This window comes from Hypanus sabinus, chromosome 4 (genome assembly GCF_030144855.1).
Source record: "Hypanus sabinus isolate sHypSab1 chromosome 4, sHypSab1.hap1, whole genome shotgun sequence".
NCBI lineage: Eukaryota > Metazoa > Chordata > Chondrichthyes > Myliobatiformes > Dasyatidae > Hypanus > Hypanus sabinus.
In genome coordinates, this window is record NC_082709.1 from 35772553 (window position 1) to 35790057 (window position 17505).

At 38.5% G+C, this 17505-nt stretch overlaps 1 long non-coding RNA gene across 1 annotated transcript; it reads right to left on the reverse strand.

Moving 5' to 3' along the window:
• Window positions 1–10206: 10206 nt before the first annotated feature.
• LOC132392652 (uncharacterized) lies at window positions 10207–17154 on the reverse strand. Its single transcript, XR_009511604.1, has 3 exons — window positions 17015–17154; window positions 12384–12442; window positions 10207–11356 (listed from the first exon to the last, which is right to left on the reverse strand). It is a non-coding gene; the product is annotated as an uncharacterized LOC132392652 (long non-coding RNA).
• Between the last annotated feature and the right edge of the window lie 351 nt (window positions 17155–17505).

Genomic DNA, 17505 nt, shown 5'->3' on the forward strand with positions numbered 1-17505 from the left:
TAACAAGCAGAGTGGACAACAGCAGTGAATGTTAATTATTTGGATTTTCAGAAGCATTTGATATGGTGCTACACATGAGGCTGATAAACAAGATAAAATTCTATGGCTTTACAGGAAAGATACCGGAATGGATAGAGGAATGGCTGACAGGCAGGAGGCAGCGAGTGGGAATAAAGGGGTTTTTCCTGGTTGGCTGCCAGTGACAAGTTATGTTCTTCAGGGGCCAGTATTGGGACTGTTACTTTTCACATCGTTGTTTATCAATGATTTAAGTAATGGAATTGATGACTTTGTGGGAAAGGTTTGCAGATGATACGAAGATAGGTGGAGGGGTAGTTAGGACTGAGGAAACAATGTGATTGCATAGGAGTAGACTAATTGGAAGAATGGGCAAAAAGTGGCAGATGGAATACAGTTTTTGGAAATGTAGCCTAATGCACTTTGGTAAAAAGAACAATAGTGCATACTATTATCTAAATGGGGAGAAAATTCAAACATCAGAAGGCAAAGGGACTTGTAAGCCCTCATGCAAGACTCACAGAAGGTTAATTTGCAGGTTGAGTCTGTGGTAAAAAAAGGCAAATGCAATGTTGACATATATTTCAAGGGGAATAGAATATAAAAACAAGTAGATCATGCTAAGCCTTTATAAGACATTTGTCAAGCCACACTTAGAAAGGATGTATTGTCATTGGAAAGCATACAGAGCAGGTTCCAGAGGATGATTCTGGGAATAAAGGGGTTAACATATGAGGAGCTTTGGGCAGTTTTTGGCCTGTACTCACTAAAATTTAGAAGAATGCAGAGAATTTCATTGAAACCTACCGAATGTTGAAAGGACTAGGTAAGGTGAATGTGGAGAAGATATTTCCTATGGTGGGGGTCCCCAGAACTGGAGGGCACAGCCTCAAACTTGAGGGGTGTCCTTTTAGAATAGAGCTAAGGAGGATTTTTTTTAGCCAGAGAGTAGTGAATCTATGGATTTCTCTGCCACAGACTGCAGTGGAGGTCATGTTTGTTAGTATATTTAAGTGGAAGTCGATAATTTCCTGATCAGTCAGAGCATCAAAGGATATGGGGAGGAGGCAGGTATATGCGGTTGAGTGGGATCAGGGATCAGCCATGATGGACTGACAGAGTAGACTAGATGGGCTGAATGGCCTAATTCTGCTCTTATTGTCTTATAAGAAAATATTTCAATCAGGAAAGCAATTGTAGCACAGATTTAAGGCTTTTGCCTAAATATCCTCAAGAGACAAAAGGAAATCTTTTAGGCAACAATTTGTCTGGATCTGAGATGTATTATCTAAAATGATATTATATGAAGTCATAACAACATTCACAGGAGGATTTAATGAACATTTCAATTAATATAAAATGTTTGAATATGGAGAAAGAACATGAGATCAGGATTACTATCTCTTTCAGGTAATTAGCTTAACCCAATGATAGAATAGCTTTATTTGTTTCATGGATTGTACATTGAAACATTCAGTGATATGTGCCACTGACAAACACAATTCAAGAATGTGCTTAAGACAGCCCGTGTCTGTCCCCATGGTTTTAGTGCCATAACACCATGCTCACAACTTACTAACCCTTACCTGCCCATTTGGAATAAAGGAGAACACCCCAAAGAAAGCCACGTAGTCATGGTGAGAATGAACAAATTCCTTTGCAATAGGAGTTGAACCTGGATCACTGGAGCTTTAAAATGTTGCGCTAACTTCTACACTACCATGCTGCCCACAAAATCCCTTCTGACCCATGTTATTCTACAAATATTATATCAACCTCGTCACCTTCCTTTCCTCTGTTACACCTCTTTGTCCAAGTTCTCAGTCACACACCCTAATATTTCCTCTGTTGTCTCAAAATCTGATTGCACCTTTGAGAAAATCCTTGTTTTCCCTTTATCAGCAGCACCACGATAAAAGAAATAATTCATTTTATTTTGCTGTTCATTGTTACTGAGTGTGTGACAGGCTAGTACAAAACTACACAAAATGTTATGCCTCCACTTGCCAATAGCTATTTAGCATTGTCTAGGTTCTATTATAGCCACTTGTGTGAAGAACTGGAAGACTGCCAATGTCTATGAAAATGAATCACTGACTGTGCTAGCTGTAGCAAACTGCTGAAGTAAAACAATAATCAGAGAACAACTTCTTGATTTCTCTCATTTATCTTCTCCAATAAGAGGGCTTTTTTCCAGTGGTTGATTTTAGCTGAATCTAAAAAGAGTCTTTCTTCTGGTGGGAGAATCTAAAATTAGTGGGTTCACCATTAAAAAATAAAGAGTTACGCCATTAAAGCGAACATGAAACCTTTTTTTAATGTCTCATTCCTTGGAGCTCTTTCCCTCAAAGTGCCCCGGAAGTGAACCTTTTGACAATCTTTAAAGTAGAGGTTAAAAGAGGGTAAATAGTTACTGAGGGCTTAAAATTAGATTAGCAAAGACATTATTGAAACAGGCTTCTAGGGACGAGAGGCTTGTTACTTGTTGAAAACTACTTGTTGAAAAGTTAGAATCTGCGGCAATTTGACTCCTGTGCGGGTTTGTGATCAATAAGTTTTTTTCAGACTCCACTTCAGCTTGCATTTAATGAACACTATCAAAAATGGTGTACAAGGAACAAAAAATGTACAATGCACATTAAGACAGACAAATCAGAAGTGGTTTAAACTTATGGTAATTTATTGTAACCATTAAATCAGTAATATTATTATTACTATTATGAAATAATACTATTTTTTTGGATAAAGACAGAATTAGTTTCAACATTAACAAAACAGTCTTCTGGCTTTTGTGCAGTGCAGCCATATATGGAAGTCAATATAGTTACAGGCTATGACTGTGCTGTATAATTGAGTAATGTAGCAAAGCTTTCACGCAACTGACTAGATGGTTTCCTGCCAGAGGCATGAGATCAAACCTTTGGGAACATTTATTGTTTTACAAAACATAACAGATCATTAACCAATGCTTTATTGCTTTAATTTTAAATGATTCCATCTCTCCGAATATGGCCTTTGTTTACAGTCTTCTGAAGTCAATTGTATATTACATAATAAAATGATATTAGTAAAGTATTACAGATAAAAATAAGTTAAAATGAGATTATGTTTAAGTAAGGAGATTTGCTGATCTTAATTTATGGGGCCAAACAGAGCAAAACAATGCAATTTTATAATGTCCTTTCTAGATGGCTGGAAAAGTCACTTGACAAACATCGTTTGTAACCAAGTTAAGATGCCAACCACTCCTGCCAGACACCTTGAAACATAACTTCATCATTCCCATGAATGTTTTCCTTTTTTTTAATTATCCATTGGGTGTGAGCTTCCTTGTCAATTGGCCAACACCTAAGTCCCATGATGGTGAGTCACATTCTTGAACTCTTGCAGTCTTACTAATTAAGATTCATTCAAACTCATTTGTGGTTCATCTAAAAAGTATGATTTTTAAGTTGCATTACTAAGTTGATAACAATAGTGTTGCCACACAAGCAGGAAATATACTATCCTTTGTTTAACAAAAGTACCTTCAATATTTTTGAACTCGTTTAGGAGACCTATTCCACAGGACCATTCGGGTAATTCCAAACAAAAAATTCAAATTGTCTTAAAGAATCAAGTGCTATCTATCATTCCCTCAGAATCCAGCTAACACATTAGTTTGCACTTTAGCCAAATATAGTAGCTAATTATCATACAGCAAATGAAATAAATTATACATACTTTTGTTAACCAAAGATGGTCTAATTTAAAATTAGCTCTTTCAAAATTACTTCTTTTGTAAATATTGACAAGAATGTTCTCTTTAATTCATTAGCCAATATATTTAAGAGGACTTGCAAACCAATTTAAATCGACTTACAAGTTAAATTATTTTTATTATCTGCTTCCATATAGTGATCAATATGAACTGCACATATTGCTGTAAATTGTGTTTTCTCAAATATGTCACTTGGTTACCTGATAAAATAAGATAACTTAATTTAGTTACAACAATATCTGCAAAAAGTGTTGAGTAATTTGTGATATAAAACCATGGAGAAAACATTCACAGTAGAAGAGAGAAATATGATTGAACTAATGAAAAATTACATGTAAAGACTGCCAAATAACCAATGTGCAAAAGAAGACAAACTGCACAACAAAAAACAAATCTGAGAGCAAACTTAAGCTCAAACTTAAAATAAATTTGCATAAATCCCTCCACTAGATTAGAAACTGCTTGAAGCAAATCAAGTTATATAATATACTAGATAACTTGGACTGATCGTTAACATGGTCAAGTTTATTGGTTGAACAGGGTGATCAAAGAGAGATTTAAATGCCACATTGTTAGCATTTAACTAGAATGTCTCCACTTGCCTGTGAGCAGCTGTTTTTGGGGATACAGTTAGCAACTTTCAATATGTTAATTCCTTAATTAGAATGAGTTTAAACTGAGTGTCAAAAACCAACTGTCTCCTTCATTTTACTCAAAGTCATTGGTGAAGGAAACAAGAGCACAGTGTGTGTATGTATGTGGGGGCGGGGTGTGGAAATGACGATATGACAGTCAAATCTATTAGTAAATACTTCAACCTCACTGGAAAGGCTCAGTGAAAGACCCAATTCACAGAAACTGTGGTGAGCACAAACTTTGTAAATTCTAGGGTTAGTTTCCAAACACTGAAGTTTCCTGTGTGTGATCTATGTTCAGCTGCTCTAAACTCCCAACTTTGCTACCCTTGGACCTCTGATCAGAGACTTGAAGAGCAGCAGTAATTTGTTCCTTTTGTGTTTGCAGCTGTAGGAGGGTGGAGATCCATGCAGAGGGGCTGTGCTCAGCAGGCAGCGTCTGGCCAACAAGATCCTGAAGGCAAGAGGATAAGCTTCCTGACCTGCATAAGCAACAGGGCCAAAGCAATCACAGATTGTGATATTTTTGTGCCAAATGTTGGAATGGGTCTTCCTGCTAAGTGGATTTGCTAGCCATACTTTACAAGTACCTGACAAACTTGCTAGCATTCAAGTTGCCAGCTTCCTTGCTTTGGGTTTCTTCCTGGTTTTAGCCTGAGATAATTCCAGGACCTCATGTACAGGATTCCAGTACGTAAGGCAGGTGACTGATAGTTTCTTTGTTGCAGCATCTGATGAAAGATTGAGTTGAAATATTAATTCTATGTTTATCTCTATAGACATCCCCAGTATTTTAGTTTTATTAAAAGAAATACCTACTCTGTCTATTACATATTTTGTTAAGCTTCATTGTATAAGTCACTGCAAACTATTTATCCTTTATTTATAGGACATCTGGACATTCTAATTTCCAACAAGATTGCCAAATTTATTTTCTTTTGCTTTTTACGTAAGTGTGTTTAGCCTCTATAAATACAAGAATTCACTTCGAAATCAAAGGCGATTTCTTTGTCTAAGAGCAGCTGCAGAACATGCTAAGGGAAAGTGAATCTTGAAGTCCAGATGATATCCTAGAATGTCAGAGCCAAACATTTACCATAACTTACTCTGAAACATTAGAAATCTCTGTGGAATGACTCAGGAAGCAAACTCTGCCAGCATGTTATGTAATGAGAGCATTTGGACTTTTATTTTTAGTTGTAGATATCCAAAGTGCAGACAGTCACTTCAAACAAATCTCTCATTGTTACTTTGTGTTACAGGGAGAATTGAAAACAGTCTACCCTAAAAAACCCCCCCACTACCCTGAGCTACTTGTGTCATGGCCTATAATTGGTAGGCTGCAAATCAAACCGTGGAAAAGAGTGAGTCATCTGTGTTGTGGTAATCTCCAAGGCTATTCAAAACTCAGACAGTGAGAGCCTGTTTAGAGTATATTAATTATTCTTGATTAATTTCTTGCTTTTTGTCTTTCCTAGACAGATGTTCAATTGATAACAAATGGAAACTGTGAAAACCATTGAAGAGCACATTTCACTAAAAATTAGTTTATCGCAGAATTAAAATGATGATCGACAAGCAGCCAGCTAGAAAATGCCACTGTTTTGTTTAAAGGGATTGCCAAAGAATTTTCATTGCGTTTGTAAAGAGCTGTGCCATGATAATACAATTCAAGTCAAAACGCATAATTTGTTCTGAAAAAATGAACTCATGAAAGTGAATAGAAACCTCTCACAGTAGTGTCTCTTCAGATATCCATGCACTTCAAATCAATATTTACCCTGGGGTCTTTCTTTTACCTCCAATCTAATAATCTTCTCCTCCTCAGAACCAAATATTTGTATAATAATGATATGATATATAAGGAGGCCTTACAGCCCAATGCATCTGTGCTGTTCAAAACTCATTCAACTTCAGGCACCATGTCTGCTGACCTCTGCTCTGCACATATATATACATATATCCAAACAATTCTTAAATACTGTTTGACTTTCTGCACCTACCATCCTCTCCAGCAATGAGTTCCAGACCTCATCCACTCTCTGGTGGGAAATAATTTTCTTCACTCTTCCTATAATTCTTCCATCAACAAATCAACGCTTCCTAATTCTTGACCATTCTGCTAAGTGAAATAGATCCTGTTTTCCCTGTGTAGGAACATCCCTCATAATTGTATACATCTCAGTAAACCCCTCCCCCTCTCCCAGCATCCTATGCATCACTGAAAAGCATCACTTCATCTTTCTTCGTATTTAAAATTTTCCCAGTCCTGGCAACATCCTTGTCACTCTCCTCTGCAGTTTCTCAATAACACTATAATCTGATCCTATTATCTGGTGACCACAACCGTCCCAGGATAGTATTCAATCTGTATTCTATCTTGTGTTATGTACATTTGAGGATAACTCCTGATATTTATTGCATCCTCTAATAACGATAAAACATTCAACTTACTGATCCATTCTGCTGCTTTTAACGATCTAAACTCATACAGTCTAAGGTCCCTTTCTGTCCACAGACTAAATATCCTTTGATTTATATGATTTGCGATTAATTCATCCTTTTCTTCTGAATGTTGCGTTTCTAATGCAATGTGCCTGTGGTACTAATGCAAGTCAGTTTTTCATTGCACCTGTGCATCAGACGTTAAACTCGACTTGTCTTGATACATTTTCTTACCTTATTGTGCCTCCCTAGTCCATTACCTCACTCTTCTGTGGATTAAATTCCATTAGCATGACTAGTCTGATCATCTATGTCTTCCTGCTCTTTTCCTAACCTTCACCACACAATTTTGTATCATCTGGAAACTTCTTCATTATTGTATTCACAGAAAACAAGTGGACTAAGTACTGAGCTTGTTGGAAATGCATGGGCAACAACCTTTCAGCTACTAAAACATCTATTAGACACCATTATTTGCATCCTTACTCTGGTGTTTAATCTTGCTCCTTGCTGCCCTTCTCAAGGAAGCTTTCCTCCTCTATCAGTATTCAGACTTATTAACTTGTCTCCTGAGCTACCTATCTGATCTTTAATTTTGTTTGTTCTCCAGTCACCCGTTACCTCCCTGGAGTGTAACCTCTCATTTAGCGGCATCACCAGCTTCTTTATCCTATCTTTTCATTTTCTGGGCCCATCTCTGATAGTCCCTGAGAAAGTAGGAGTGAGCTGCCTTCCTGACCATTGTAATCCTTCTGCTGAAAGCACTCCCACAGTGCTGTAGTGCCAACATCGATGACTTAGATCCAAAACATACTGAAGGCCAGTAGTCTATTTCCATACCAGCAATGAGTGACTGGGAAGAGGACTTCCAAAGTGAAAATCAAAATCAAAGTCAACTTTGTTAGCAAAGTATGCATATGCTACATTGAGATACCTTGAGATATTAGGCATTTACAGTAAAATAAAGAAATACAATATAATTGTAGGGTTCTCAGTGCCAGTAACCATGGTGCTAGCTCTTCAGGCTAACAAAATGGCTTCTCTGTCTTGCTATAATGGAATTCTGTGCCTGGTATGGTTGGGTAATGGCTACTGATAAGGGGGAAAATAACCAATGGAGAATTATTATGCTATTGTCTGTGTAAGCTGAGCAGTAGTTCTTGGTCTTTTTCGGAGGAGAGCGAGGAGGACGGACATGTGTGGAGCTGGCATCAGTTCTAGAGCGATGGATACTGGACGGTGGCGGTTCAGACGGTGGCCGAAGGCTCAGAAGGTTATTGTGGAAGGAACTGGAGGCGTGAACTCCAATGTATTAATATACGTGTACAAACTGACAAACTTTGGTGCCTTTAGGTTATCTGCCTTTAGGTTACCCATCACTAAGAAATCAGTTTAAAGTTGCAATTATTTACTCGTTTTTGGGTATTGTCTGGTATTTGTATTGTGAGTGTGTACTGGGGGGCATTACACTGTATTTACACCAAAGTATTGCCCTACTGGTGGGGCGACGGAGGTTCACCCTAGGCGAACAGGGGTCAACTGGGGGCATGGAGGCTACATAATTTATTAAAAACTATACAGAAACAAAGACTGACAAATAACTAATGTGCAAAAGAAGACATGGTGCAAACAAAAAATAAATAATACTTACAGCATGCATTGTAGAGTCGTTGAAAGTTAATCTGTAGTTTGTGGAATCAGTTCAACGTTGTAGTGTTGGTGGGCAGATGAAAATGCTTTCATGTGCCCTTTGTTCTTCTTGGTGGTAGAGTTTATACATTCTGGTTTGTTGTTGGAGTACCCTAGATGTCTAACCAGACTGCATTTACCAGGCGGCACATAGTGTGTGAGTACTGTATATGGTAGAAAGGATTTGGGATCAGGAGGAAAGTCACTTAACTGGATGCCCACTTCTGTTGCCAAGGTATTATGGGAGGTTCAGTTGAGTTTCTGGTGAATGGTGATACCCCAAGAGGCCAGTTTTGGGGGACTTGGTAATGTTAATACCAGTAAATATCAAGGGTAAGTATTTAGGCTGATAACTGGAAATCCATTGCCGTAAGCGGTCATAGGACTAAATACAATTCCTACATTTAAGAGGGTACAAGTAGGGATGGAAAAGAAAGATACTGTCCGAATAAGCGCCCCAGAGTGTAGCAGTTAGCACAATGCTATTACAGCTCGGGATGTCAGAGTTTGGAGTTCAATTCCGAAGCCATCTGTAAGGAGTTTGTACGTCCTCCCCATGTACGCATTGGTTTCCTCCCATAGTCCAAAGTCTTACTGGTGAGTAGGTTAATGGTCACTGTGGATTATCTCATGATTAGTCTAGGGTTAATTCAATGGGCTGCCTGCAGCATGGCTTGAAGTGTTTCAAGGACCTATTCTGTGATGTATCTCTAAATAAATAAATAACATTCATAATATGAGTAAGTGGGATTAGAGTAGATGAACAACTAGGTTGGCATAGATGTAATGGGCTGAAGACACTGTTTCCATGCCCCATGACTCAATGACTCCATGGATCTAGTCACTCCATGCTTGACTGATGTCTGAATCTTGCTCCATGCAATCATCTTCTTCCTGGACCATGCCCTGAGGACTGCAGTGATGCGCTGGAGCTAGGATGATTGACTGCACACCACATGTAACCACCACCGTTTCCCTTTGACTAGAACCAAAGATGCCCATTGACATTACTTTTTACAAAGGCCTTTTGATGCAACTCTTGGTCAAGGGTTGGCTTAATGTCAAAGGTAGTCACTCTCACCTCACTCTGGAGTTCAAGCTCTTTGCTTGTAAAGAGGTTAGGATCCTAGTGGTCCTGGAAAAATTCTGTCTTAGCTGGTTATTGATAAGTGCTGCCTGATAGTAATGTCAGTGATAACTTCCATTACTTTGCTGATTATTGAGAATAGACTGAATTGGATTTGTGAATGGGATATACGTGGGCATCAGAATCAGAATTTTTCACGGTTGCAGCTCCACTGGGACAGCCTGGTGAGAGGCACAGCTAGTTCTGGAGCAAAGGTTTTTAGGGGTCTTCTGACACATAATGCTGTAACAAATTCTTCTACTTTATTGTTTTAATTTAAATTTATTTTTAGATTTTTAGATTTTAGAACAAATTCCCCTACATTACTTATTTTAGATGATGTGTATCATCTACATTGACAGTACAATGGACATATCCATCAGTGAAAATAAAAGGGCTGTTAGGGGATGATGTTAGCCTATGGGTGGCTAATGTACCACTGTACAAAAATGCTGAAAATTATATTTCTATTGTAAAATTCTGCAAATATATACAAATGAAATAAGATCCAAAATTCCAGAAGTACTGAACAAGTTGAGGAGTTTATTTTGAGTAGGAAATAAGTGCTTATAATAAGATAGGTCATCATCCTGCGAGACATTAGCTTTATTTCCCTGAAGAAGAATCTTAAATGAGGAACAGTGCACTTAATAGTGCACAATTCTGATATGAACTGCAATTTTATGTTTAAGCCTAAATTAATGCACAAGGTATGGATCTACACCACCTCCCTGGTTTATGAACACCTGATGCATGGACACTCCATATATATCAAATATTCTCATAAATTTTATTACTAAATTCTAACAGCAACCAGGTTTTCACACAACCTCCCCACTGTAATCAAATACCATTGTCTCCTAAGATCACAGGCTACCATGTCACCACAGGAGTTCACTTGCTTTGGAAATTGACCAGCAAAGGTTTCTATTGACATTCCTGCAACATTACTTTATTAGGCAATGTAGCATTCACTTATACTTCAAGCCCATTGAAACCAGCCACTGAGTTTTGGACATCCTGATTCTCTGTCACTGTACCTAGGCATAGACAAACAATAATCAAATACATGTGACAATTGGCCCTCATCATGAAAAGAAAAGTCTTCAAAAATGTCACAAAATATAGCTTTTTGGAGCAATAACATTGTGCATTACATACAAAACAAGCATATATTGCATACACTTAAACTAACATTAAAGTATATATAAGAAAATAATGAAAATTTAGCATAATGTCATTAGTGCAAGCTGACAGAAATATAGTCTGAGGTAGGATTTATTTTTTTTTTAAACGTTGGTTCAAGAACCTAATGGCAATGGGGAAGAAGCTGTTTTTGAACAGTAAGGTGCGAGTTTTCAGCCTCCTGTCTCTTCTTTCTAACGACAGCATCAGGAAAGGGCTTGGCTCAGATGGTGGGGTTTTTAATAATGGGGCCACCTTCCTGGGACAGCATCTCCTGTAGAGTAGATGTTCCCGATGATGGGGAGAAATGTGATGGAACTTGCTGCGTCCACCACTCTTTGCTGCCTATTGAGCTCCTGTACATTGGAGCTCCAAAACCCAACAGAGTGCTTTTCATTACACATCTGTAGAAGTTAGACAGTTTTTGATGTCAGGCTGAATCCCCATAGACATATAAGAAAGTAGAGATGCTGACGGGCCATCTTCTTGGTTGATCCTCTGAAAGGAGATAAAGGAATGAATCAAGGACAAACCATGTGAAAGTAAGAACAGAAAGCAGTAAAGGTGATGAGGTTTGCTGTGTTCTGTATGGCAACAGATACCAGTATCAATGTAGCTATCTCTGCACCAGAATGACGGAGGGATGGAACCAGGAAGTGGTAGGTAGGGTTCAATCCGGAGCAGTACGAAGTGATACACTTTGGAAAGTCAAACTTGAAGGCAGGGTATAAGGGTTAATGGTAGGATTATTAGCAGTAAGGAGGAATAGAGGGATCTTGGGAATTAAGTCCCCAAATCCCTCAATGTTGCTGCTCAAGTACATTAGAGTGTTTAAGAAGGTGTATGATGTGTTGGCCTTCATCAGTCAAGGATTGAGTTTAAAAGTCATGAATTAATGGTGAAGCTGTATGAAATTCTGGTTAGACCTCACCTGGAGTATTGTGTTTATCTCTGGCCACCTCATTATAGGAAGGATGTGGAAGCTTCAGAGTGGATTTACCAGGATGCTGCCTAGATTAGAGAACATGTCTTATAAGGCAAGGTTGAGTTAGGTAGGGCTTTTCACTTTGGAGCACAGGAGGATAAGCGATGTATTAGATGATAAGAGTCTTAGATAGTGTGGTCAGTTATAGCTCCTTTTCCAGGGTGGCAATGACTAGTATGAGAGGACATACTTTTAAGGGTGATTGCTGGAGAGTATAGGAGGGATGTCAGATGTAGGCTCTTACACATAGAGTGAAAAGTTCATGGAATGCACTGCCAGGAGATACATTAGGGATATTTTAGATAGACACATGGATGAAATAAAAATGGAGAGAGACATGGGAGGGAAGAGTTTGATCTTGGAGTAGGCTAAAAGGTCAGCACAACATCACAGGCTGAAAGGCCTGGACTGTGCTGTACTGTTCTATATTCTATTACATGCAAAACACAAACAGGCTGTCATAGCTTCTTCTGAGTAGTTGGTTTGGACTGAAGTGGTGTTAATTAATCAAGCTAGTAAACTTGAGGCCAAGAGATTTACCTCATCAACATTACCATCAAGTTTATGAGGAAAACATTGCAGCTGCTGGAAATCTAAAACTGAAACAGAAAAAAAGCCGTGAATGCTTTAAACAAGAGACCACTTGAAATGTTATTGACCTAAAATATTGTTTCACTCTCCACAAATGCTGTCTGACCTGCTGAGAGTTTCCAACATTGTCCTCATTTGAATACATACAGTGAGCTATTATTTGGTGCATAGTTTGATCAGGATTATCAGAGTCACTTCTTACAAAACTCCTTTTTGGTCCTCGGAACAGCAAGTGACTGAGCCGACTGAGAGATTATGTAATGCTCCAGAAAGCCAGATTGTTTCACTGCTTAGTTGGAAAACAAATGCATACTTTGTGGTTACATCCCACGCTTTCCTCCAGGTCACTGCAGCACTGTGACCCACAAGGGCGTGGGCTCGTGTTTGTGCTCTGACATCTCCACAGATCAGTTTAGGATACATTGAGGCCCTGCAAGCTCTTGCATAGCGCCCAAGGTCTGCCTGCTGGTACTAAACCTGAAGAATTTGACCGAGACTCTCAAACAAAAATAATAAATCCAAGATGATGTTTTTTAAAATTGGAGGCATCAGGAAAACTTTAATGAAGGAGTGAAAAAGCCTAAAGCAATCAGAAAGGTGAAATTACAAAATATTTCATTTATTGAATTTTCTATTTTGTTTAAATCTCCAAATCCAAAATCAGATGTCAAATACTCAATAAACCACATATGTGATCAAATTATACTTCTTTTTCTATAACACTGGCAGGATGATGCTTTTGTCCAAAGGCACGAAGCGTTGACCTCAAACTATTTAAGTGAATTCACATGTAATATGCCAAGTCCTTTTCCCTGAAGTGCACTAACAAAGCATTTGAGTTTTTTCAGTAAGCCAGCAGCTTTCATGTCCAATTTCTAATGCCAAATATGATTATATTTATTAAATTCTGTTTCATGACTTGTTTTAGTAGACTTTAATTGACAATCTCAAGCTTTTTGTAGAAAGAACCACAACTATTAGGCTAATGTACTCACGTTTGGTCAATGTATCTTTAAGATATGAAAAAAACACCTGGGTTTATTTTGTTCCTTATTTCCACCATTTAGCAGTTATATATCCTATATCCCCTCATCCGCTGTGCTATTTGGGGTTATAAAAGTCATATTCAAATATTGAAGCTGTCAATTTTATTCACTGATGTCATACTCAATTTTTTTTCTCATTTCCTTTCATCTCATAAGCTACAAAGTTTGCTATATGTGGCGCCAATGATCCAAGACTGGGTATCCCCTATCTCGGACAGGCTGGTTAATCGCCCCCAGTTGGTAAGCAGTTAGATTATTGAAACAGGCTCTTCAGCCCGCAATGTCTGCACTGAAAATGACGCCAAGTTAAACCAAATCTCTTCTCTTAAACATGAATCATATCCCTCCATTCTCTGCAAATGATGCATTTATCTAAAAGCCTTTTAAAAGCTACTATTGTATTCACTTCTGCCACTTCCCCAGACACTTACCACTCTTTGTGTAAAAAGAACTTGCCTACGTATTTCCTTTAAACAATTCCTGTCTCAGTTCAGAGCTCTGCCCTCACTTACTTTCATGTGAATGGGTGAGGTACCAGAGATCAGAATCAGAATCAGGTTTAAAATCACTGGATATGTTGTGATAGTTGTTGTTTAGCAGCAGCAGTACATCACAAAACATAATAATTTTAAAAACCTATACATTACAATAAGAAATATATATATATTCAAAACTAAATTAAATAAGTAGGTGGCACGTCCTGGGTGATAGGTTCTTAATGATAGATGTCTCTTTTTTGATTGGCTGGTGCTTGCAAGAGAATACCACTGTTAATTCAACAAGGAAGAGGAGAGAGAACAACACAAGTAATTTTCATGTCAAGAGCACAGTAACCTGACAGTACACATGAAGTTTAAATTAACATACTGTCTTAAATCTGATTATGTTGTCCATTCTCAATAACACAAGTGCACTCATAAACTGGAAGGATTTGCTTTCAATTGTATTATTTATTTTGAGCATAAGTTACCAGTGAAGCTGGTGAAACTGGTCCATCCTAGATGAACTTGAAATTGCTCTATCCTAAATGCTTCCTTGATTTGGTGTATATATCACAAGGAGACTAAAAGGAGTGCTAGTCATCCTCTGTATTGCTTAAGCGGGAGAGGCTTTCGTTAGTGAAATGAGCTCCCATGCCCTGCAGTTTCAGAAACAGTACTGCTATGGCTAGTCCAGTTAAGTTTCCAGTCAATGTTAATCCCCAAGATTCAGTGTAGACCATGGAGAATTCATTGATGATAATTGCGCTTAGTGGGTGCACACAGCATTACTTGTTTGCTTTTGGAAACACACATCAGGAAAGTGGTACAGGAGTCTGGAGACCCACACTCAAGGTTTTAGGAACAGCTGCTTCACCTACACTATTAGCTTTCTGAATGGACAATGAACCCATGTACACTTTTTTGCTCTCTTTTTGCAAATATCCAGCCTCCCCCGCCCCCAGCAATTTTGTCTACATTTCCTACTGCTTTGGAAGAGCAGGCAACATAACTAAGGACCCCGTTTGCCTGGCTCATTCTTTCATCTCTGCCCTCTTGTTGAGCAGAAGATGCAAAATTTCAAGAGCAGCTGCCACCAGGCTCAAGGACAGCTTCTATCCAACTGGTATCAGACTCCTGAACAGTTCGCTCACACACTTAAAGATGAATTTGTGATCACCTGTGCTACCTTGTCTTGGGCCTTGTGCATTATTTGACCTGGCACTGAACTTTCTTTGTAGGTGTAACGCTTTATTTTGCATTTTGTTTCTCTTTTTACTACTTCAGTGTATTTATGTACAGAATCACCTGGATGGCTCACGTGACAATATAAAAGCACAAAGTTCAAATTAAATTAGTATCAAAGTAGTTATATGTCACTATATATTACCCTGAGATTCATTTTCTTGCGGGTGCACTCAATAAATCCATGAACAGAATAATAATACTATCAGTGAAAGACGGCACCAACTTGGGTGTTCAACTTGTGTGTAAAATTCAATAAACTGTGCAAATTCAAAAAAGAAAGAAATAATAATAATAAATAAACAAGCAATAAATATCAAGAACATGAGATGAGGGGTAATAACTGTTCCTGGATCTGGAGGTGTGAGTCCTAAGGCTCCTGGCAACAGCGAGAAGAGAACATGACATGAAGTGGTGGGGGTCCCTGATGATAGATGTTGCTTTTCTGCAACAACCCGTAATGTAAATGTGCTCAAAGGTGGGGAGCCTTTATCTGTGATGGACTAGGTCATATCCACTACTTTTAGATGGACTTTCCATTCAAGGGCATTTGATGTTTCCATACCAGGTTGTGATACAACCAGTCACGATATTCTCTACATATCTATAGAAGTTTGTCAAAGTTTTCAACGTAATGCCAAATCTTCACAAACTCCGTGCTTTCCTCATAATTGCACTTATGTGTTGGGCCCAGGACAGGTCCTCCAAAATAATAACACTGAAGAAGTTAAAGTTGCTGACCCTCTCCACCTCTGATCCTCTGACAAGGACCAGCTCACGGACCTCTGGTTTCCTCTTGTGAATTCAGTAATCAGCACCTTGGTCTTGCTAACATTCAGTAAGAGGTTGTTGTTGTGGCACCACCCAGCCAGATTTTCAATCTCCCTCCTGAATGCTGATTCATCTCCACCTTTGATTCAGCCAACAACAGTGGTGACATCAGCAAACTTGAAAATAGGATTGCAGCTGTGCTTAGCCAGACATTATAAGTATAAACAGCATAGAGCAGGGAGTAAGTACGCAGCTTTGTGATGCACTTGTGCCAATGGAAATGGTGGACCAATAAGCCGATACCAATAATGTAATGGGGCCGATGTGCATGTGCACATCTACGACCTCATGAACTAAGAGAGATAGTCCTTGAAGCTGTTTTCCTATCTGCCTGGTGGCACCTTTTTAGATAATGAGTATTTTCTCTTAGTTGGGATGGTAATTGCCAGCAATTTATCACACCTAGTAGTTTAAGAGCTTTGAAGGCTTAAAAAGCTTGGTCACTGCACTTGTAAGTAGCTATCACTGGTTTTGAAGACATGAGATAGAATACCAAAGATTTATAACTTATGGAGTCTTTTATGTGGTTGAGCATTTTTAAAAAGAGCAAGAAAGTTCAAGTCAAGTTCATACTTATCTACTTATCTACGTCCTACTTATCTTTAGGGACATGGCTTGCGTATTCTGAATCAAGTCACTTTTCATTGTCATTTTGATCATAACTGTTGATAGAGCACACAAGTAAAAACGAGAGAACGTTTTCCAGGACCATGGTGCTACATGAAACAATACAAAAACTATACTGAACTACGTAAAACAACACAAAAAAAACTACACTAGACTACAGACCTACCCAGGACTGCATAAAGTGCACAAAACAGTAACTAAAGCTTCTCAATGTGTCATTCTGAAAAGCAAAATTTGACTTTACTTTTAAGTGATATTACCACGCATTGATCAGAAAGGTTAGCCGCTGCTTTTTAAAAAAAAATCCATTCTGAACGTTTAAGATGAAAAAAAAAGAAAATAATAGAAATACCCAGCAGGAAGAAAATGCACGTGGAACATTAAAACTTCAACTTTTTCTCTCTCCACAGATGCTGCTTGTTTTTCTACGTAGATCCTACACTTTCTGCTTTTATGTCTGATTTCCAGCGTTGCAGGTGTTTTGCTCTTCAATTCATCATCGTCTACGAAGAAAGTTTATAATATATCCTGCTTCAAATGATTCTTGCCATGTCTATCACCAGTGACGTCTCCACGAGCCACTAAGTACAGTATGTCTCGTTCCACAAGCTATCTGCTTGCGTTGTGTTATTTATAGTCTGGGAAACTGCTGAGTAATTGTTTCAAGTTTCCAGTCACTACGAGAACTCCTGAGACTGAGCCTAGCGGCCACATTGTTCTGTAGCTGCAATATACCATGTAAAATGTATGACTGGAATTGAAGACAGCAGGTGGGTGGAGCTTCCCTCTCGCAGAAAGACGTCGGTGGAAAGCTGCCTTCACCCCACAGTCCGGGCGTTGGGC